This window comes from Scophthalmus maximus, chromosome 7, assembly GCF_022379125.1.
Source record: "Scophthalmus maximus strain ysfricsl-2021 chromosome 7, ASM2237912v1, whole genome shotgun sequence".
Lineage (NCBI taxonomy): Eukaryota > Metazoa > Chordata > Actinopteri > Pleuronectiformes > Scophthalmidae > Scophthalmus > Scophthalmus maximus.
This window is the reverse complement of record NC_061521.1, coordinates 530,131-554,940: the sequence shown is the minus strand read 5'-3', so window position 1 is coordinate 554,940 and position 24,810 is coordinate 530,131. Positions and strand designations below refer to the sequence as shown.

The following is a 24,810-nucleotide window of genomic DNA, read 5'->3' as shown; positions in this document are numbered from 1 at the left end:
AGATATTCGCTGATTTTTACAAATCATGTTTTGCTTTAGAATCACTCACTGCCCCTTTTTCCTGTAATGATATGTAATGTAATGAAATATAGTCTACTTTAGAATGAGAGTAAATGTACTTAGTTAAACTGAAAAAGGCCCTTTTTCTAAGGACTTGGAATCCAACTCGAGCATACAATGAAGCCTTTGCAAACCCAAATTACAGGTAACTTTTTTAAACCGAGTGTTTAGAACAGGTTGATAAAAACTGAGTGAGGCACACTTATTATTTCTTATTTAACCCAATGTTAGTGTTTACAGTGCAAGGGAGATAACCTTGCAGCACTAACGCATCTTCTAACCCAAGAGGCTGAAACATACCATCGAAAACAATTAAAAGCTCCCTTTTAGAGGCTGTCAACACACGTGATAGTCAGGCAAACTCTGAACCCCTCTACTTCATCGCGACTGTACTTGATCCACGATATAAAGATCATTACTTGGATGAGGGGAAAAAGCAGCACGCACGAGAAAATTATCCAGGCTGAGTTGGATCTGGGGCTGCACGGTGGTGTAGTGGTTAGCACCTTCGCCTCACAGCAAGAAGGTTCTGGGTTCGAATCCCGGTTCAACCAGGGCCTTTCTGTGTGGAGTTTGCATGTTCTCCCCGTGTATGCGTGGGTTCTCTCCGGGTTCTCCGGCTTCTTCCCACACACCAAAGACATGCAGAATGGGGTTAGGTTCATTGGAGACTCTAAATTGACCGTAGGTGTGAATGTGAGAGTGAATGATTGTCCGTGTCTGTATGTGGCCCTGCGATAGGCTGGCGACCTGTCCAGGGTGTACCCCGCCTCTCGCCCAATGTTAGCTGGGATTGGCTCCAGCGACCCCCCGCGACCCTTAAATGGATAAAGCGGTAGACGATGAATGAATGAATGAATGAGTTGGATCTTGGAAAGCCTCTTGGCGATGGGACGCACAGCGCAGGAGATGGGGGAGAGAAAAAAAGGGAACAGATGAGCCTCGCACACCCTTGCTGTCTGACGTGTCCATGGGGGTGGGGGGTATTTTATTTTGTTCTAATTTATTTATTTTAACTTAGATTGTGCTTTGCTGGTATAATGTCTGCTGAAATTTAAAACTAATGTTCAGTGTGATATAAACATTCATAAATTATACTTTTGTAATAGATTTTTCCCTTGAAAATCAAGACAAAAAGTAAAAAGCACATTTAGGCTATTTAATTTATGCAATGGTCAAAAATTTGGCAAAATAAATGAAAAACAAAACAAAAACGTGTTCAGTTATTTGGTATTCGGCCAAGTGTTTCATTTTGTTCTGTTTCCACCAACATTTTTCATTTCGGTGCATCCCTTGTAAAATGTGTAAAATACTTGGCCTACGTGGCGTGGCCTTTGTAGAGCAAGTAGACTGCAAAGGCCAAACTGAGATGAGACGTTCTGGTCTACGGAGGATTTTACTTTCACGCAAATAGCTTATCCCACCCTTACTGTTGCACGGTTAGCTACTTTGAGTGGCAGCACTTACTGCAGATTAGCCACTCATAAAGCTAGCTTTTCAGCTTCATCACTGGCGTGCAATGAATCCTGGGATAGGTTGGCCCAACAAGGATGCACTCGTTTGTTGCTTGAGAAAAAAGCATGCGGCCGCGTTTGAAGAGGCCTTCGGATGGGAACAGCCTAGTCAGAGGGCCAGTATCTGTTTGACATACAAAACTCTAACCGATGCTGACGTAAGAGAAAAAGTTATTGACATCAAAGTAAGACATGAACATTGAAATGGAATATTGATGGAGTGGAATCAGGGACGCAGATGCCGTGGATGTCTTAAGCAGAAGTATTTATTATAAGAGCTCAATATTGAGGAGACTTACGGTTCGCTACACAGATCAACAGGTTCATAGTATTTGGCCTCCGAAGATAGTCTGCCTATCTCCGGTCTCTGTAGTGTATTTAGCTTTGAGTAATATCATCATCTCCCCGCGACTATAACACCTCAAGAGACACTTCAGCTGCTCTCAGATTGTTTTGGCTTGCCATAGATAAGATAGCCTTGCTTGGTGCCCGAGAAGACTCATCTTAAGAGTTTCTCAGGGAGGATAGACGAAAATTCCACAGCAAACATCACCTCAAGTCAGATGATGACTTTTCAGAGTATTAGTGTGAATGAGAGTTGATGAGTGAAATATAAATTTCCTTTAAACATTGATAAATGCATTAAACAGAGATAAAACACATCATCTCCCACCGCCTCTAAATTCCACCACATCCACTCAGACAGTGACAGCATCTTTACAAGCTTTTTCTCGCCCCGTGGATTTTCCATCGATCAGTTTGTTGAGGTGTTTCACACCTTAATCAAGATCCTGAGTCACCCATGTATCCTGATCTTGTGCAAATACAGCTGTTAAGTTAAAGAAATAAATGGAACATCCTGATTTTACATTCATCATTTACTATGGCTGTTTTTGCGATAAGATAAGGTAAAGTACCCCCTTCACCATATAGAGCCAACACAGGTCCTATTGAAAAATAAAATCTTTGCTGATTTTCTGTGATACAGTTAATCACATAATTATCACAATTGATTTATAAGTCATCATCATAAATGTTTGTGATAATTTGTGCAACAAGCTTTTTGGGGGAGATACCTTTACATTTAACATAAACTTTCTATTGCTACACTCATTTCATTTCTAGCTTCATCCAAGGACATAATTGTGGTTTTAACTTTGGTAGGAATGACGTAGTTGTTTATGTTTGCACTTCATCTCTTTTTCTCTGTCAGAAAGATACCATTAAATGATAATACACATCCAAACAAACTGAATAATTTTATTTTCACTTTTTTTAAACATTGTATTGACATTTTAACCAATATCCCAGAGAATAATGCATTGGTTTTGATGAAAACAATCAGGTATATTTAGGAAAGTGCTTACGATTTGTTGGGGTTTGATTGACTTGAAGGACACTGTTGGCCCTTGGCACAGAGGTTTTTATACTCTACTGAGGGGCATTTCTAGTCTCAATTCATTTTTTTTTTAAGAGAGAGATTCAAACAGCAGCTGAAGCCTCGTCATCCTCAACAAAAGCCTTCATCATCAGTCCCACATTAAGATGCAAAGTATAGCATGTGTTAGTTGTTTGCACATTGCTTACAGCCAATAAAACCGCTGATCACAGCATTATGAATCAGCAATCAGCAAATGTCTCTTGGATAATGTTTCACTGCTGCCGCTGCGCTTGTCATTAGATCTCATTTAGCTGGTGAATACAAACAGATCTCTCATGGTGGGGCAGAAAGCTGAGACAGGTGTGTGTAGATGTGTAGCTCACCGTGACATCTGCTGCATCAGCTCTAACAAACATGTGGGATGTTATTACCTTGTTATTGTGGCTCCTGGGATGGCACATATATAAACTATGTGGGTGTTATGAAGCACTAGAAGAAAAAAAATCACTACAGTGACATCTTTAGGCATATTGTGTAGACTACTGATTGCCACTGATGAACACATTTTGATTCATGTGGATATTGGTAGTGCTTTTGACTCTTTGAGGGGGGTTAGAAGGGAGCCTGCTGTATCAGTGGTGTGGCAGATTATGGGCTCAGATTGTTAGCATTAGTGGTGGAACACATCGTCAGACTGCTGCCTCCTCCCTTCCCATCAAGACTCTCAAGATTATGGCCATTCTGATTCTGTTTCCATCATCCCTCACGAGTGCTGACTTGTTGGCTCCCCAAAGATACTATAAACACAACTGACACATTGACAACAACGTTGCTGATTATCACATAGTTTCATGCTGAGTTGCAGGTTGGGAAATAATAACCTTGCAGGAGAGTGTTAGGCGGCTGTGTAGAAAATAAAATCCAGCCTGGGCCAGTTAGACATTGCTGATATAATGTTGTCTGAACTGGGTTATAGTGGGCACCTTCTGAAGCTAAGTGTGTGTTGGGTGATGCAGAAGTACAATGACCCTATACACTTAAGTAAATCTACTACAGAATAACTGCTAACAAAGAATGATAACCTCTTGAAGGGGTCCAGTCAGAGTCTAGATCTTAACTCTACAGAAAAGCTGTGGAATGACCTCAGAATGATGGTCACACCAGACATCCTGACAATATGCTCCAGCAGCTCTGTTGGAAGAATGTTCCAAAACTCCTCCTAAGTGTTGTAAAGGCCTGTTCTGCAGCTACTGGTGGAGTTGGTTTAAGAAAACTGCTGCCAATGGAGGTTTGATCATTTATCAAATCCAGAGGTACATTAACTCTGTCCACTTTTAATATTAAAGGATGTGTTTTTAATAAAGACACGTTGTGTGTTTTTAGCTTCAGTATATATATGTATGTATATATATATATATATATATATATATATATATATAGTGTTTGTCTGAGCTTGTGACTTTGATTAATATTGGGCTTTATTCTGTTGCTCAGGACACTTAACCTTAGATTGCTTCTGAATGTGACAGAAAAAGCGCTGTTAAAAGCGGTGCCGTATAAATGTGTGTGAATGTGACTGTAGGAGCACTTTGAGTGATCCATGCGACTAGAAAAGTGCGAATAAATACAGTCCATGTGGAGCAAAGTGTTGGGAATGCAGCTGTGATTGGACAGGTTGTTAAATCTCCCTGGATTGATCAACAGCACGGACAGTGTGTGGCTGTCAGGGAGCCACCCAGAAACCTTTAGAAAGACTCTTAATTATTCACCGATGAATAGAGGGTGTATTTGTAATTAAAGAAAGAAACTGTTAATATATTCTATGGAGGATAATGGCACTCTGTGCATCACACTATCAAGGCATAAATCTCCAGAGTCTGTGATTTCCCTCAGCACAACCACACTAATTGCTGTTAGTTAATCCATACTGCAGAATGCCCCCTCATCATGAAGGAAACAGTGACCATTAGAGCAGAGAGACTTCCCTGTAAAGATCCAGCCCATAGCTTATCTGTGCAAGCAGCTTATTAAGACCCATAGATACATTTTTCATCAGGGGACCTCCAGCAGCTGTATCTATTATGACAGGAGCAAAGGAGAAAGTCCAGTGGTGCAGTATGAAAAGGAAGGAGACTTTCACACAAGAACACACTGTTTATTTTATTGTGTGAAAATGATAATCACTGCTGAATATTATTATTGTTTCATGGCAAGTAGGGGAGAGTGACCTATGAGGTAGTTAAGGTTGAAAGACTTAATGACAGCAGATAATGATGTTGCATTCTCACAATGCATCTGGGGAGATCAGTGCATTTTGTGGAGACCCTTTATAGAAAAGTGCAAAACCCTTTTTATTGTGGTTCTTACTCTGTGCTGGCATTGCTGGGAACAAGGTATTGTTTTCTCCTGTCTGTGCACACAGTATGCTCATACAGAGGAGGGCTGATGTTAATGATTTCATGGTGAATGACATCAGAGCTGGACAATCAGAGGTTTTAAAACAGGGCTTTCAGTCACACCTCAGTTCACTACTGAAATGTGGTTATAGGATCATCATCTCAGGCCCTATCCCCACCCACAACAGAGGAAGCGAAAGGTGGTCAAGTCTATTTGTCTTTCACAAGTGGCTGAATGACTACGGTGTTGCCACTGGGACCCCCTGTATTAACATTCCAACCTGTTCTGGGCAAGGCCCATTTCCATCCAAACTGGAGAGGATCTATTGTCTGAGAACAGGGACTCTGCCCTGATACACTTCCTCTTATAATCACCATCATTTTGTGCCATAGATCCACTGCAACCCACTTTATATCACACCCCTCTGCTGCCAATCATAACAATGTAATCCAAGTTTCACTACAACCTCGTTACCCACTGCACCTGTTTTTAATCAAGTTCATTTTGGTCTTTTAAATATCCACCATTATCTACACCGCTTTATCCATTAAGGGTAGCGGGGTCTTCTAAATATCAGATCCCTAAATAACAAATCTTTTATATGCTATGATTTTCTGACTTTCAATAAGTAAGACTTTTTTCAATCAGCACAGAGACATGGTTATCTGAGGAAGACTATAGTCCTCTTATTGAATCCCCTGATTTTAAACACCTCCATCAGCCCAAGCTGGGGGGGGGGGGTTGCTTTATTTACATAAAATATTTTAAATGCAGTCGTTATTCATTCAGTAATTTTACATAATTTTAACATCTTTCTTTTAGTGTTAACTCTTAAGTTCCAGTTTTAACAATCCAATCTATTTATTATTAATATCAAAATGTATAAATGATCAAGATGTTAACTCCAATTCAAGATAAGCTTTGTTTCAACTCACACAGGTAAGTTATAAGGGTGGTTCAATAAATGACCATTTATTTTTTAAAGGTACTACTCTGATTTAAAACAACTAACTATGTTACATTATGCATTCAAGAAAACTTACATTCTCTTGTCGAAGAAATATACAATTTCATGCCATTTAACTCACATTTTTAAGTTAAAATAACCGACTATACCCAGACCAATTGCCTTTTAAAATAATGTTAACTCATGTTTTCAAGGCAGCAATCAAACTTAAGTTTTCAAATTAAGTTGATTGATGTTTTACATTCTTATCTCTTATCTAAACTAATTATAACAAGTTTACCAGTGTCCTTAAACATCATATTGAATAAAATTACAACTCATCACTTCATAAACGTTTATTTTAATTATCAACTAGAAAGCCTCCATCTCCTTCAAATACGCTTTTGGCAAATGACTGATTGGACACATGCCCTAAAAGAAAACATTTATCTCAAAGACCTACAAAAATAAAACGGATGTGGGTCAAAGTGAGAAAAAACTTATGCGATCTGAATTCTAATAAATAAAAAAGCCCCCAAGCAGAGAAAAGTTGATCCCATACAATTTTCATGTCCATTACACAGTATTGTTGCAAAAATTGTACTTTCTGAGAATTTGTCTCATCTCAAAATTGAATTGGCCTTGTATTTCGCCTTAAAACAGAATTCCCACATCTAACATAATAAGTCTGTAGTTAAGAGTCGAGAAAATTAGTTCTCATAATCAGTCCAAGTGGGCAATAAGCCAAAAAACAGTATAGTGTGAAAATGAACAATGAGAAACTTGTACCTAGTGTGTACTCGGGCAGAGGCTTGGTCTGGTTTGATTTTCATCACCACTCTGAAGAAAGTCAGATGAATATGTCCTGGCTTCTGTATACTCGAGATTCACACAGTAGATGATGCCCGTAAGTGGGACAAAACTGCATGGCAAATTGTTAAAGTTGTGTAGCCCAATGGTTTACTCAACCACAAATTCCACATCAAAGACCTTGCGTGGTTCAGCATCTTCATAGTCCATCAATAGGCCAGGTTGCATCTCCATGGCTTCATCCAGAGTGTCAACATTAGCCATTAAAATAATAAGAAAGAAATAGAATTAAAAGTAATAGTGTGTGACCATTTTTATAAATAAGTATAAAGGCCTCAAATTTCAGCTGCCAATCCTCAAAAATAGAACAGGCAAGTTCCTTTTCTACTGGGGAAACTCATTCATTGGGCCGACAGCTCTGCGGAAGAAGGTGTTCCTCAGTCTTGTAGTGCGTTTCCTGATAGTCCGGTATCTTTTGCCTGATGGCAGGGGGACAAACAGTCTGTGACCCGGGTGGGTTGGGTCTAAATAGAGTCCAGATTTGGGAGATCTCGGCATTTCGGACAACCCGGTCCAAGTCACTCAGGTTCTGTGCAGTGCAGCTGGTGTACCACACTGTGGCGCAGTGGCAGAGAATGCTCTCTATGGTGCTCATGTAAAAGTTCACCAGGATCTGAGAGGTGAGTTTGGCTTTCCTGAGTTTCCTCAGGAAGAAAAGGCTCTGTCTTTTACACAAGGTGGGAAACACACCCACACACACACACAGCATGGGCCGGGCTAACTGCTGAAACAACGTGACACACACACACAAAGCACGGGCCGGGGCTGATAGCTGACACAACGCGCCATACACAGATACACCTATATTATTACTGACACTCTGAATGCTAACTCAGCTACATTCAAATAGGGGACCACATACAATTTTCATCAAGTGGCATGAATGTGCTCCTTAAGAGGTGAATGTTATAAAAGAGTCTGACTGCTTGTATTCCTTCTTAATGAAAGTAAAAAATAATTCACAATTCTCTAACATAAGTTTAACCTCCACCACTACCATTAACAAGCTGCATTAAACTCGTCAGCGCTTAAAAACATTAAAGTAACACAATTGGCTGTAAAATGAAAAGAAATATTAAACCTTCAGGAATATTTGGTAAAAGTAGCAATTTGTATAAAATTATGAACAGATTATTGAGATTATTGATTCTCTGGTTCAGGGTTCCGTGCACTGAGTTGAGTACAACATGAGGGAGCAGTGTGGGACTGAGTGACAGACTGAGAGCTGCTCTGCTGAAGTAATGGGGCAAAACACACACATTAAAGTATATAAAAAAAAAAATTGCTGATATTGAGTTCCTCAATGTAGACTCAGTCCTTTTAAAAACTAATTTGTAGCTACCTCAAACGAAATTTAAAATAATGTTGAGGCTGCAGGGGTTCTGCAATAGTTTCATGGTGTTCCTCTTATCACTGGTTGAGGAAAATGTGCAGTATGCATAGTGTGTTAAATTTGTGTAATTTGTGGTTGGGTTTTGCTACAGTATGTTCTTCTCTGTTTATATGTTTTTTGTTCTGTCTGATTTTTACCACTACTACTGAGATGGAGGCATATATGCGTGCAGCATTTGAGTCCAAGACAAATTTCCCCATGGGGACGATAAAGTGTATTGTATCAAATTGTATCGTATTGTATCCCTTTTCAGGTAATAAACCAAATTAAAATTATGAAATTGAATATGAGCATTCTGTCTGTCCTTTAAAGAGACACTGTAGGAGAAAGAAACAAAAATGGAGAAAAAAAGTAGTTTACATATATGTTTGGCATCTAGAAATACGAATTCTCATACGAAGAATTATCCAAAGGCAGTTAAAGAAGCAAAGAATCCTTCTCGTCTAACTTAATTTTAGCAAATCACTCTTACCCACAAATTTTATTTCAGGTAATAGACTCAATCCCCTCAATTATTGACACAGTTGGGCCCAGTATTTTGTTGATTATTAATAGTACTTTAGCAAACTTAATAGCTCATTAGCAAACTTTAGAAACTTCCCTCCTCAAGGTAATCACCTTTTAACTGTTGATAAGAGGGAGAGCCCACTTATTTTACACTTAAGTGCAGCCTTTCATACAATAGATCATGACAATTTTAGGCAGTTCATTATCAAAATGAAATGACCAAATGTTTCACCTACAGCTGGCCTGCTGGCAATTTTGATCCAGCTCTGCAAAGTTTCTCTCTCTTCGTCTTTGTTGTGAAAGCATACATAAGCACACAGAAATAACATTATAAAATAAAATGATACAAAGTTTAATACATTAAGTAATTGGGACATTCATTTATCAACAAAATAAGTTAAGGCTACTACTATCAGCTTTCACTGATGTTACATCTGCTTGTTGGTAGAAAATTCACGTAACATATTGACTTTAAACAATGTATAATCTAGTATGATTCAAGACCCCAAACCATTACATCCCTGATCCTCTCTCCTCTCTAGAGCGCACACACTAATGTAATAGACGTAACGTAGCTACGTCAGCCTGCTGCTGCTACATAGGTTGTTATTAGCCCTGGGGCATGTAATGTAGATTGATACATTAATATAAGGCAATGTTGCGCGACGTGATGCAAACGTTACAAGCTGCACATTATTCGAAGCACAAGTGGATTTTTTTTTACTATTCACAGGCCATTTGTCATTATTTTCATAACTTCCAAAACTCACGTGAAGGCTGAAAGACTTTCCCTCTTTCACATGCAGTTCTCCGTGATTGAGAATATAAACAAAGTCTCGTGACTGGGGGTGGATGGCATTGCTGACAAAATTAACACAAGATTGGATGATATGGTGATTTAATTTGATTTAACTATACTAATGATGGGCTTATCGTATTGATGTACCGTAATTTTCGGACTATAAGCTGCGCCTTTTTCCCCCATTTTTCGACCCTGCGCCTTATATAACGGTGCGGCTAATCTATGGATTTTTACAGCTAACGGCCACTAGGGGACCTCCTAAATCTAACAGGTTACAGTCCACCAACTTTAACTCTACGGGCTCTATGACCGGTCCGCGGTCCACGGTTAAAGCAGCGAAAAGCAACTTTCGCTCAAGTTTGCAAGTGGATCCTGATGGCGTGGAGGAGTGTCAAAACATCCACGATCACTAACGGGTTCCGAAAGGCCGGACTGCTGCGTGATGAAGAGCAGGACGCCGCCACAGGCGCAGCTGAGGCCCTTCAGAGGCTGTTCGATTCCGACAGTGACGAAGAGGAGTTCGTTGGTTTTGAGAGCGACAACCAAGGAGAGAGGAGAGTGGCTGACGAAGCCACCCTGAATCTGTTCGTTTCCGACACTGAAGATGAGGACTTTGGTGGTTTTCGTACGTTATGCAAATATGCAACTTGTTTGTTGAAATGTTAATAAATGGCTGACGAAGCCACCCTGAATCTGTTCGTTTCCGACACTGAAGATGAGGACTTTGGTGGTTTTCGTACGTTATGCAAATATGCAACTTGTTTGTTGAAATGTTAATAAATGGGAGCTTCCTCAAGCAGCCATCTCTTTCCCGACAATCCCCTCTGTGCACGAACTCTTACATATGGTAATTAACCATTAAAACACCTGCGGCTTATAGTCCAGTGCGGCTTATAGATGTACAAATCATTAACTTTAGCTGCTGCGGCTTAAACTCCGGTGCGCCTTATAGTCCGGAAATTACGGTAGCTGAAAGACTTTCCCTCTTTCACATGCAGTTCTCCATGTTTGAGAATATAAACAAAGTCTCGTGACTGGGGGCGGATGGCATTGCTGACAAAATTAACACAAGATTGGATGATATGGTGATTTAATTTGATTTAACTATACTAATGATGGGCTTATCGTATTGATGTAGCCACAACAGCAAAAAAAAAGGATTCAGGCTCCTTCTCCAGAGGAGCAGCTCAGCCAATCAGGGCAAACGGGCTGTTGCCTGGGCAACATTAGCCTGTACCTGTGCACGCCCCTGATCACATCATCTGTGGTGTACAGCAAGGTTCAACTTTCGGTCAAATTTTATATTCAATCTACATGCTTCCATCAGGTCAGATAATCCAATGCCCCTGGGACCTGACGATCCAAGAAGCCTCACTGCTGTTATAGATTGTCTCAGTGATATCAACGGTTGGATGGCACAAACTTTTCTTCAACTCATTATCAGAGATCATCCACCAGACACAGACATCACCCTAAAACAGCACTGGTCCACTATCAACCAGTATAAAGCTTATTGCCAGAAAAGTGCGAGTTCTATTTGATTAGGACCACCTTTAAACTGTATAACTAAAATATTGTCCAATCCTGCTTCCTCCAATTAAAAACCATATCAATAAATCAAAACATAAACATATAGTCTCACTCCCACCTGGAAAAACATATTCATCAATTCATATTCTCAAGACTTGATTACTGTAGCTCCATTCTCTCTGGCATAAATTACAAGACACCCTGTCGCCTCCAACTCCAACTAGAGCAGTGTTGCTTTTTCCTGGTTTTAAAAGATGACATCACATCACCTCAATCCTGGCTTCTCTCCATTTGGTCCTTGTTAGGTTTAGAATTAATAAAGACATTTTTCTAATAACTTTTAAAAGTAAAAAAAAAAAGTCTTGTAGCTTGGGTCTGGTCCAAAGCCGAATAGCAGATATGTTGACCTCATATGAGCTATCTTGCAGCCTTAGATCCCTTATCTGAGTTTGGTTGCTGGAACATTTGTGTCCTCTCCTTCTTCACCCAGTCACAATACAAATAGCAACTTGTGTCAAAAACTCAGGGTGCAAACTAACAGTGAAAATAGTGATCCTCCTTTTCTGATACAATGAAAGGACGTCTGATGACAGTGACAGAGGGAGAGTCTCAATGCTATCGAATCACATGAAGCGACTGATGCGAGTCCGTGTAGAGCCACGTATGTAATCTACTCAGGTGAATAATTTGCGTCGGATCGGCTGTGAAAGCACCATAAAGGTGATCATACTTTTGCCATCAAGGCTCCTTGACTTTGGATCGGCCTTCCTGAGGAGAAAGCTTGCCGTTAGAGATAGTATAAGATAAGACTTTATTAATCCCATGTCAGGGAAATTCACTTGTTACAACAGCAGCAAGAGTCAAAGGCATCAGTGAAAAGGTAGAAAAACAAAATATAGCCAAATACGCAATGAAAATATAAAAAAATACAAATGACTATTAGGGGTGTAACAGTTCACAAAATTCACAGTTCGGTTTGATACGACACAGTAGTGTCACGGTTCAGTATGTTTTCGATACAGCAAAAAAGTAATGCAAGACAAATTTCCTTGATTTTAATGATGGAGCCATCTTCTGGGGTGTCTTAGAAGCATACAAAACAAAAGAAGCTCCTTATAAAAAATAATGTGTAGTATGTATAGTTATAAACAAATACAATCAAAAGAAAAGTACAAAAGAAACATTTTTTTAATTGAACTCACTATTTTTACTCAAGTTTAAATTTTTTCAGAAGAAAGATGATAATGTCCACATTTTCTGTACACAGCACAGATCTGCTTGATGTGACAATGTCACCTGCAGTGGAAAATACCGTCTTACTAGGGACAGGCGTTCACAGCCAAGTAACGCTGTGCAGTAAGGTAATGTGCCGTTACAGTCAGTTAGCTTTTTGTAGCTCTTGACATGCAGCCGTCTGCAGCCATTGCTTCCGACAGTTGGCTCTCTGTTTGGGCTTCTGTTTTATTATACAAAGCAGGAATCTTCGGCTATAAATCTACCAAACACCGCAGTTATTTGTTTTGCAATGTTTTAATCAGTTGGAAAGTGCAGGTTAAGTCATTTAAATTTTACTCAGAAGACACTGAGACATTTGTTGAAAATCATAATGCTATTGTGGAACAACATTTTCATTTTCACATTAACATTATCATTTGAATAAAGTCCCCTATAGGCTTCCATAGAGGTAGTTGCATTCAATTGAAATTAAATTAATATTGCACTATGAAGTGTTCCATTGAATTATTACAGTGGTTTAGTCTTGGAGAGTGTGTGTGTTCTACTGAGAACAGTGCTGGTGATAGAGTCTCACAGCAGCAGGAAGAAACCAGGACCAGTGGATCCTGTGGAGGGACCATATAAACATGGACGTAGCGTACGTGACGTCACCCATTGGTTTCTGCTGTCTGGTTTTGAAGCGCAAAGTGGGCGGTTCCGCAGTGGCTCAGCCGTCGCCGTCTTGGCAGGGCCTGACTCCTCCTTTACCTGGCTAATCCAAATATGGACATAGAGGTGGGCCGAATGCAGACCGGTCGCTGAAACACGGACAACTACATCCTAGCTTCCGAGTTAGCTGACGCTAAGGAGCTAAGCTAATAAGCTAGGCTAAGTGCGAGCCGGCTAGCGCCACGGCCCAGAGGCTGCACCGGGTCGGTACTGACTGCGGTAACGTGAGCTCCGGTACCAGTCGGTACCGGAACAACGTTTGAAATAAATATGTTACTGAAATTATAAACCTTAAAATTTACGTTTTCTTTATTTGTATTAGTGGTAGTTTGCACCACTATATTTTGATTCTAATAAATTAAATCAAATAAACGTTAACTAAACAGAAGTTACATGTGATGGTTAGTGTTCTTGGCATACAGTTAATGTTTTATTGACACTGACTTGTCTTAGTTATTATTGTCATTTATTTATTTAGTTTGGCCTTAAGGGACATACACATACACCAAACAGAAAAACTATAATTCCCCACTCCACTGTTGTAAACAGGTGGCCGAGCGGGCCTACCTTGAGGCTTGGGGATAAGGGTGGTCTTGGTGGGTTGATCCGGGTGCTCCTGATGGAACCCTCTGATGAAGGCATGGTCCAGAACGTCTCTTGCTGGGACCCAGGACCTCTCCTCTGGACCGTAGCCTTCCCAGTCCACCAGGTACTGGAGACCCCTCCCACGCCGGCGGGACCGCAGGAGATGGCGAACGGTGTACACGGGGCCCCCATCGATGAGGCGAGGAGGTGGAGGAGGCGGGACCTCAGGAGCCAGAGCGCTTTCCTGGACCGGCTTGATCCTGGAAACGTGGAAGGTGGGATGAACCCGCATGGACCTGTGGAGCTTGAGCCTCACCGCCGCCGGGTTGATGACCTTCTGGACCTCGAACGGACCAAAAAATCGGGGAGCCAGCTTCTTGGACTCGACCCTCAGGGGAAGATCACGGGTGGAGAGCCAAACCCTCTAGCCTGGCTGGTAGGCGCACTGGAAGAGGGAGAGACCTGTGGCAGAGCTGGTCAGGGTGTTGTGCGCGTACTCTACCCACAAGAGTTGTTCGGACCAGGACGATGGGTGCTGTGATGTCATGCACCTGAGAGCCGTCTCCATTTCTTGTTTTTTTCTCTCCGTCTGGCCGTTGGACTGGGGGTGGTAGCCAGAGGACAGGCTGACGGTGGCTCCCAGGAGCGAACAGAAATCTTTCCAGAAGATAGAGGCGAACTGGGGGAGACCACGTTAACCGGGATGCCATGGAGCCGGACGACGTGGGTCAGCAGCAGCTGGGCAGTCTCTTTGGCCGATGGGAGCTTGGGTAGAGGCACGAAATTGGCCATCTTGCTGAACCGGTTTACCACCGTCAGTATGGTGGTGTTGCCGCGACGGTGGCAGACCGGTGACGAAATCCATGGAGATGTGGGACCAGGGGCGATGAGGAACCGGCAGAGGATGCAGGAGACCAGCTGGAGCCTGGAGCGTGGGTTTGTGTTGGTTACAGGTGGGGCAGGCGTTGACAAACCCTCTGATGTCCTCTCCCAGGTAGGACCACCAGAAGCGACACTGAACGACCTCCTTGGTCCTCTGGATCCCAGGGTGGCAGGTAAGTTGGGAGCTATGGGCCCACTGCAGAACCTCGAACCAGAGGTCAGGCGGAACAAACAGCCGATTCGGAGGACATGAGTGGGGACCGGGCTGGTCCTGGATGGCGGCTCTGACTCTCTCCTCTACCTCCCAGGTGAGTGTGGCGACCAAACGGGAGGGTGGAAGGACGGTGTAAGGGCCGGCAGCGTCCCCATCCTTCCCTGGGAATTGCCGGGACAGGGCGTCGGGCTTGACATTGCGGGACCCCGGCTGATACGAGAGGGAGCAGTTAAATCTGGTGAGGAAGAGCGCCCAGCGAGCCTGACGGGAGTTCAGACGTCTGTTGGACTGGATATACTCTAGGTTTTTGTGATCCGTCCACACCAGAAACCTCCCTCAAGCCAGTGTCGCCACTCCTCCAAGGCCAACTTGACCACGAGAAGCTCCCTGTTGCCAATGTCGTAGTTTCTCTCGGCCGGGGTCAACCGCCTGGAAAAGAAGGCGCAGGGGTGAAGCTTCTGGTCGGTGGCGGCCCTCTGCGACAAGATAGCCCCGACTCCCACGTCGGAGGCGTCTACCTCGACCACGAATTGCCGCTCCGGGTCAGGCATGACAAGAATGGGGGCCTAAGTGAAGCGTTTCTTCAGGGCCTGGAAGGCGTCATGGGCGGCCGACGTCCACTGACAGGGCACTTTCGAGGAGGTGAGGGCTGTGAGAGGGGCTGCCACTGTGCTGTACCCCCGGATGAACCTCCAGTAAAAGTTGGCAAAACCCAGGAAGTGTTGAAGCTGTTTGCGGGAGTCCGGAGGGAGCCAGGTAGTGACAGCGGAGACCTTGGCTGAGTCCATCTGCACGGCCCCCCTCCCTAAGACGTAACCCAGGAGACAGATGGGACGTGGAACTCGCACTTCTCCGCTTTCAAGAAGAGCGAATTCTCCAACAGGCGTTGCAGGACTGCCTGGACCTGGTGGACGTAGTCGTCTTTGGATCGGGAGAAGATCAGAATGTCATTGAGGTAGATGAAAAAACTTATTGAGCATGTCTCTGAGTACATCGTTCACCAGGGCTTGGAAGATAGCCGGGGCATTGGAGGCCGAAGGGCATCACCAGGTATTCGTAGTGGCCGGAGGGGGTGTTGAAAGCCATCTTCCATTCATCCCCCTCGCGGATCCGGACCAGATGATAGGCGTCGCGTAGGTCAAGCTTGGTGAAGATAGTGGCGCCTTCTAGGAGCTCAAAGGCGGATGCGATGAGGGGCAGAGGGTAACGATTCTTAATTTTAATGTTGTTCAGTCCTCAATAGTCGATGCATGGGCGAAGTGTCTTGTCCTTCTTGTCGACGAAAAAAGAAACCGGCTCCTGCCGGGGACGAGGAGGGGCGGATGATGCCAGCCGCCAGAGAATTATTGATGTAGGTGTCTATCGCCTCTCTCTCGGGGGTGGCCAGGGAATACAAGCGGCCTCTTGGTGGAACGGAGCCGGGTTGGAGGTCGGAAGAGAGGTGGCCTTGGCCTTGCTGAACACCTCCCTGAAGTCAAGGTATTCCACGGGGACTCTCAATACGTCAGGTGCGGAACTGGACCTGGGGGTCGACTCCGGTGCGGCAGCTTGCTTCAGGCAGACCAGATGACAGAATGAGCTCCAACCCAGGATAGCCCCAGTGGTCCAGTCGAGGTGAGGGTTATGACGACGGAGCCAGGGGAACCCCAGGAGGAGCGGATGGCTAGGAGACTGCAGGATGTGAAACTGTATTGTCTCGTGGTGGTTGCCGGAGAGGAGCATGCGGAGGGGCACCGTCTGGTGGGTGACGGTCTTCAGGGGGCGGCCGTCCAAGGCCTTGATGGGAGCCGGGCAGGGCAGGAGAACTCGACCGACCCCTAGCTGTCTGGCCAAGTCGTCATCAATTATGTTCACATCCGAACCAGAGTCTATTAGTGTAGCCAAAGTCTGAGAGCCCTGAGGCAGCAGTAGTCATGCCTGGTAAAGGGGACATAGATTGGAGGAGGGTTTGGATGTGTGGCTCACCAGGACCTCCTCCCTCACTGGTGAGCCCGGGCTTTTGCTGGACACTTGGAAACAAAGTGTCCTATTTGACCACAGTAGAGGCAGAGGTTCCCCGCGCGGCGTCTATGACTCTCCTCGGGGGTGACACTGGCCCGGCCTATCTCCATGGGCTCGGACTCCCTCGTGGGTTGGCCGGCAGGGGGGGCGATGGCGGCCGGGGAAGAGCTGAAGGACGATTGGCCGGACAATGATCCGAGCGCCTCTCCCGTCGTCTGGGCTGGATGCTTCTGACACCAGCTCGATGATGCCGTCGAGCGAGGAGGGCAGGTCATGTGATACCAACTCGTCCTTGGCGCAATCAGCTAGTCCCAGAAGGAAAGCGTCGACCTGGGCTGACTGGTTCCACTCGCTCAGCCGAGCTTGGGTGCGGAAGTCGATGGCGTAATCGACCACGGAGTGGGATCCCTCGCGGAGCCCGAGGAGGCCACCAGAGGCGTCGGGACCCCGCGATGGTATCCCGAAGACCTTGCGAAGCTCAGCGGCGAAGGTCTGGAAGGAGGAGCAGGCTGGCGTGCGTCGTTCCCACTCTGCCGTCCCCCACAGCCGAGCGCGACCCGTCAGATGATTTATGGTGAATGCCACCCTGGCTTCCTCGTAGGCGAAAGTGTTGGGCTGGAGCGAGAAGAGGATAGAACAGTTTGTGAGGAACGGATTACAGCCCTCCGTGTCACCGGCGTAGCGCTCGGGGAACCCCGACCCGAGACTCCGAGACAGGACCATGCTGCGTAGGTGCCGGTTGAGGTGGATCCGGGGAGGCGGGCAGAGCGAGGGTCTGTGTGAGAGCGGTGGTGAGCTGCTGGACCTGGGCAGCTAACGTGGCGAACCCTTGCTCTTGATCTGCCGCTGCTTGCCGAACATCAGCTGCGGTGGAGGCTAGGATCGCCTCATAGTGTAGGATCTGAGTCTCGACTCGGCCCAGTCATGCCAGCGGCTCCGTGGTATGTTCTGGGTCCATGTCAGGCCAAATTGTACTGTAACGGGTCGGAAGGGGACCCAGATGCAGCACACTTAGGCAGGCAGACTGTCGGTAATGACTTTTATTAACAGACAGTTCAAGGCAAACACCGTGGAACAAATTTGCTTCGTGGGAGAGCACGGAGTGCCCAGGGTAGACACGCCGTGGGAGCCGGCAGGGGAGGGTACCACAGGCGGGGAAGCAGGCAGAGTCCGTTGTCGGGGGCGGAAGGCTGGGTCGATCACCGGGGCAGAGACAGAGCAGACAGGTCTGGGACAGGCGGGGTCGATAATGGGGAATCCGTCCGGGAAATGCTGGAGAGACTAGTACGGATGACATAGAACAATCTGGCGATGAGTGCATGGTGGAGAGAAGTATATATACTGGACTGATGAGTGCTCTGCTGCAGCTGCGGTGAACAGGTGAGTGGAGTTGAGCTGATGAGGAGGGAGTGGCCGGCAGGAGGGGCGAGGTGCACTGAGAGGGGAGATCATGACACGTGCTGTGTTTGGCTGGTGGACTGGGGTGGAAAAACCTTCTTCCACTCTGTTTCCACTCCGTGAGGAAGAGCAGCAGCTGACGACAACCTGAGGGAGATCAGTAGTATCAGTTGGTCCACATGAAGATGACCTGCAGCAGACTCACCTCCAGCACCTTGTGAAGGGGACCTGTAACTGCTACAGTTGGCAGTGTCACTGCTATTGAATTTGGCCTTCAGGTCACACTTTGTTAAGCCTAAACAGATCCCTGACTATCATGGACAATGTTGAGTTTATTTTATGTTCATCAATGTTGATAAAAAAATACCAACTATAGCTACAACACTTATTACCTCTGCTCTTCCCCTCCCCTACAGTCCCACACTGTATCCCCTTCTCCTCCCACCACATGGACTCTGCACCTTTGGGCTCATTCTGAGCTCAGCTGTTACCGCTTGCACAGGCCCAGTCTGTATATTAAATGTGTTCTATAATTTTAATATTGTATATTGTATTACATTTTTGTGCGTTGTACCTTTATTAAGAATACATCTGAGAGTTAATCTATAACTTCTGGTTCTGGCTAATAAATTATGTTTATATTTTAACTATTTTTGTCTTTAATACTGACTGAATATGTGAGATTTCACATTCAAATCTGACTATTAATTGACAAATAACTCATTCACTACAGATGGAACCTTAAGCAATAACAGGTTTGTGTGATTTAAATATAGTTTGAAAGCTGTGTAACAGTACATGTAATGATAAGAACTGAGTGATTAATTTTTCTTCTTTGCTCTTCGAGACAGAACATGGTCAGCACAGTGGATTCCTTCAGGCAGGTCCTTCCCTAATAACAAAGACACAAATATAAAATAGTAAAACAAGTTTGTAAATAAAGACATTTGTGTGCTTTTGTTCTGTAGATATTCAACTGTATTTCAATGTAGTTTTAGATTTAGCAGTGTTCTACCAACACAGTGAATGTACACTTAAAATGTACATATGTATAGAATATTTAATTGTTATCAAAGATAACGGGCACCATTGTTCTCATGTTTCATTTGGGAAAAATGTGACCATTAAGTTATTCACAAACCATATGTGGAGAACCTGCGGTCAGTGCTGAAGTGATGAGTTAGTTCAGTTCTGCCTCATGTTGAGCTTCCGCTGGTCCAGTCTGTCTGGATCATCTGGAGGAAAACTACACAGACAAACCATGTCACATGCGATCACAGCAAGTCTGTTTCTGCATCGTAATTATCTATCGTGTCGGTTTCAGTAAAAAAATATGAATCATCTTGTGTTCTTCTGTTTCATTTTAAGTTACCGTACAGGCGCAATAAAAAAACTCCATCACAACCCAGAACACAGCGCATCCTCTACGTTACCTTACATCAACACTTGCCTCGTCAGCAGAGCCGGAGTCTCTCTCAAGGCTAACCCCAGGCTATCTGGCTGATAAGCACTTTAGCGAGCTAAGCTAACAAGCCAGGTACCGAGCGCAGACACCGACACCCACTTATTACTGCAAACACAGAACAATACTATCATTTAACTTACTGAAACAACAGGAGCGTAAGCTTCCTGGACTTCTCTGTTGGGACGACTGACAACAGAGCAGGCGTATTATTCATCCGGTAGTAGCTTGAAATGTTCTCCGCAAGGCTCCAACAGCGGGGTCGAGAAGTCAATGACCGGGGATTAGCTCGCGCTGCCACCGGCTAGCTGCCACCGAGCGGCTACCAAACAGCGGCGTCACCTGTCTCTCAAGTATCCACGCCCCTAATTATGCAGAATTTCAAACCTTAATATAATATAAATGGACGAGTTATATTATCACGAAGGGGGATAAGCCATTGGGACAAAAAACGTTTTTTGTACCAGGCTGTAAACATGTTTAATTCTGCTGTAAAGTTGGGCATTTTAACATGGGGCTCTATGGGGATTTGTTCCTTTCTGGAGCCAGGCTCAAGCGGGCATTTAGTGAACTGCAGTTTATAGCACTTCCGCATAGGCTTCATTTCTCAGCCTCAGAGTTGGCCCCTTGGAAGGGACTAAACATTCCCCTGTGCATTGACTGCAGAAGTAATGTTCATTAGTCTGCCTCTCTCCCCAGACAGCATGGCCCCAATGGGCCGCACCCCTTTGTGAGCCCCAATCTTTTCTGGAGTTTGTATAGTCTTATCCTCAGTTTCATCCACATTCCTACTTCTGCTCTAGTTATTAAACAAAGTTGTCACATTGTGCTTGGTGAAGCCTGAGGCCCTGGACATATGATGAGGGCTTTTAGCTTGTTGTTCTGATTAATACAGTTTTGAAATCAAACAAAATAGAGTACAACAAAAATAATCAAAATAAAACAAAATTACCTACAAAAATGTATTAATAAAACTCTTGAATCAACTGTTCTTTTGTCACACTTTATAGCTCGCCTAACCTCTTTGGGGCTCAGGCCATAGAACGTGGCAGGTGCTCCTTCTAAAAAGTCTCTAAGCTCCATCTCCTGCTCCGTGCTGAGGACCTGCATGTGTCTGACGTAACCCACAGTGGCAGAATTATGGCTTCCTGCCTTGAGGTTGCCTACCTGCCTGTCTCTCTTCTGGGTTAAATATCAGTGGAGGGTCACATGGCAGCTTTGCTTTCCTTCCACCGCCATACTGAACACCTCTTCACTTCCTTGATTGTTTTTGTTGTTTTTATTCCATGTCTCATTCTGAAAAAAAAAAAAAGTGACTTTTTTTCTTCATGTTAGAGAGAAAAAAAGTACTTCCATTTCTTAGGAAAGGTAGATTAGTTGTCACGCTGTGTAACTGCAATATGGTGTCTGTTTTTAAGCCTTGCTTATATTTTATTCACAATTGTGCTATGTTGCAGGCACTAAGATGGTGATTAAAGTAATATAAGGTTGGATTTTGTGATTTACACACAACTCAATAACTAATAAATTATCTTAAAGAGAAAAATAAATTTTGCCTTAAAAACCCTGATGCAGCTTTATGAATTAGAAGAAAATGTAATGCGGTGGGAAGGCCATGCTGTTTGACTTGTTGTGAGTGTGTTTACATGCTCTGCTGCACTGACGATCTATGTGTTTGTATTGATTTTTCACAGGATGAGAGTCGTAACAACGAGCCAACAGCTGCCACAACAGTTGAATGTGATATGCTGTGACATCTGTCAATCAGGCAGAGACTTGTAAAGTAAGTGTCCGTAGTCCATTGTTCTTTCCCCCTCATTGGTTGTAGTTCCATTCTGAACCAAATCAATAGTGCAACTTTTACATATGTAATAACTATTGTGAGGAAGAGAGCAAAGGTCTGACTGATGTCATTTCAGTGTAAAAAAAGGGAAGAGCAGTTATGTTTGGAATGTTTGTCTGAAGTTTGGACTCAAATCCATTAATTAATTAACAAAAGGAAGGCACAAGTGCCTTACAACGTGATACACACACAGACACACACACACACAAACACATAGAACAGACTGTGATACACATCTCCTCAGTAATGTTGGGCCATTACCGACTTTTGGATCAAAAGTCAGCTCTGATAAACAGTTCATTCTCAATCAGTCTCAGTCTTTATTTCTAAATGCGTCGACCTGAAAACGGGTCTCCCACAAAATTGGGTTGATATAATTCAATTCAATTTTATTTGTATGACACCAAATCACATCATACATTATCTCAAGGCACTTTAAATAGTAAGGTCGAGCCCTTATAATATCACTGAAAAACCCAACAGTTCCTACAATGAGCAAGCACTTTGCGACTGAAGATTGGAGTCAGTTGTACCAAAAGAATGAGGTCAGAGATAGAGGAAAAGCACACAAAGTTAGTGACATGTAGTAGTAATATAAATACATGGGGGCTAGAGAGAAATATGCTCAGTGCATAATGGGAGTTTCCGCAGCAATCTAGGCCTATTGGAGCATAACTAAGAGATGGTTCAGTAAACACCTGAGCAGCTATAACCTTAAGCTTTATCAAGGAATGTTTTAAGTTTAACCTTAAATGTAGAGATGGTGTCTGCCTGCCTGACAAACTGGGAGCTGGTTCCAGGGGAGAAGAGCCTGGTGGCTTAAGGCCGTGCCTCCCATTCTACTCTTACTCTGGAAACCGAAGTTATCTATTGGGATAGTACGGAACTATGAGCTCAATTAGATATGATGGAGCCTGATTATTAAGGGCTTTGTATGTAAGGAGTAGGGTTTTGAATTATATAATGAATTTCATAGGAAGCCACTTCCGAGATGCTAACATAGGAGGAATATGGTCTCTTTTTCTAGTTCCTGTAAGAACTTTTGGATTAACTGGAGGTTTTTCACAGATTTATTGGGACATCACAGTAATGAATTACAGTAGTCCAGTATATAAGTAACAATTGCATGGACTAGATTTTCAGCATGTTTTCAAAGATAGGATGTTTCTAATTTTCTTTATATTGCACGGGTGAAAAAGGTTGGCCTAGAGACTTGTATTATATGTGCGTCAGAGGACATGTCATGGTCAAAAATAACTCCAAGGTTCATCACAGTAGAGCTGGAGGCCAAAGTTATGCCATCTAAGGTAACTATATGCTCAGATAATGTTTCTCTGGGGTGTTTTGAGTACAGTGACCTCAGTTTTGTCTGAATTTAGAAGTAAAAACGTTTTATTATCCAGGCCAGGTTTTTAAGACAATCCTAATATGTGTCTACATGATTAGTTTCATCTGGTTTTATAGATAAATACAGCTGGGTATCAGCTGCATAAAAAAATAAATGTATGTGGTGCTTTGTGATAATATTTCCTTAAAGGAAGCATACAATAAATGAGTTAACTCTATCTGGGAAGTATGACTTCATGAATTTTTAATCCTCTTTAATCCCATTAATATGTTTTAGTCTATCTAATCTAATAATATAGAGATGTTTCCACTGTCTGAGTCCATGAAAAGTCATTGGTAACCTTCAGCAGTGCTGTTTCTCTGCTATGATCTACTGTGAATCCTGATTGAAAGTATTTTAGCAAACAATTAATGCACATAACTGGTTAGAAATAGATTTGAAAAGGATTTTAATATGGGTCACTGCAACCTTAAAGGCCTTGGGTATGTAGCCTGTCAAACAGATAGATTGATCTGGTCTAATAAGGAACTGTTGATTAACGGTTATTAGTAAGGCAACCTTGATGGAATAGGATCAAAAAGACAAGTTGATGGTGACGGAGGAGGTGACCAGTGAAGTCACCTCAAACAAATCTATGGAAGAAAAGCCAAAGATAATAAGTCTAGGTATTAGGTGATACTGTTCTGGGGCCACTGTGTTTGAGAGTGTGTCAGGGCTACTCATAGTAAGGAAGTGTTTTTTTCTCTGTTGGTTATGATTTTAGTAGTAAAAAAGCTCATGAAATCATTACTGATGAGAGTTAAAGGGATACACTGTTCGATAGAGCCATGACCCTGACTGGCAAACCTCACAACAAGCCAGGCAGTCTAACTTATAGACAGAATGGATTTAAAAAGCATAGTTTCAATAACCTTCATAAATACCAGAAACAACTTCAGCTGTGCTCCTGAAATGAAAATCGTTTGAAATACTAATGAACATACTAAAAATGAAGACTTAAAAATAGAACTGTATCGGTGGCTATCATGTCACTATTATTTTTAGAAGTTATGGCAGGAAAGCTGAAATGCACTGATTAATACATTTCAATTTCATTTCAACATACAGTATTAATACATTTCTAACTGATACTTCTTATCATTAATATCTTAATAATTATTAGTTAATAGCATGAACTATTTAGAACCCATATAACATGTGTAATAACTAATAACCAATTATTATAATAATATAATAATAAGCAGTAGTTATTAGTTAATAATCACTAATAACCTTTTACTAAATAGTTATTAGAAAGTCTAACTTACTATTTAATTGTTTAAAAAAAAAAAACTATCATCCACAAACTTTTAACAGCCTAATACTTCATTGTTTTATACTGTCACTACATTTGCATTATTGGTTCAGACAAACAAAATATTAATAAATGGTTTGTCCAATCTTTTTGGTCACATTAGTACATAAGGATTCAACAGAATATTGGATTTCAATATTTATCTTCTTTATTCTGCTCTTTGTTGAGGTTTTATCCTGCATTTGTGTTGAAGTGACCAGGTATAAAATTATGGTATTTGTGTTCCCATATTGATCTCACCCTCTCACATTCCCTGTTAATGGTAGTTAATAGTTCATTTATTTTGTAAACTGCTGCCATTTCAATGTCAGGAAAATAACACTACTAACACTTTGCCCACACTGTGGCCCCTTTGCTGTACTGAAGCTTGTGAACCCTG

The 24,810-nt window shown here is 43.0% G+C and overlaps 1 protein-coding gene across 17 annotated transcripts in view; it reads left to right on the top strand.

The window, feature by feature from the left end:
* ptprfa (protein tyrosine phosphatase receptor type Fa) overlaps positions 1-24,810 on the top strand; it is a 300,666-nt gene that overhangs the window by 35,257 nt on the left and 240,599 nt on the right. For all 17 annotated transcript variants that reach the window (XM_035647715.2, XM_035647719.2, XM_035647721.2 and 14 more), the window contains exon 2: positions 21,581-21,669. The gene's annotated coding sequence lies outside the window, so the exon portion shown is untranslated. The remainder of the gene's footprint in view (positions 1-21,580; positions 21,670-24,810) is intronic.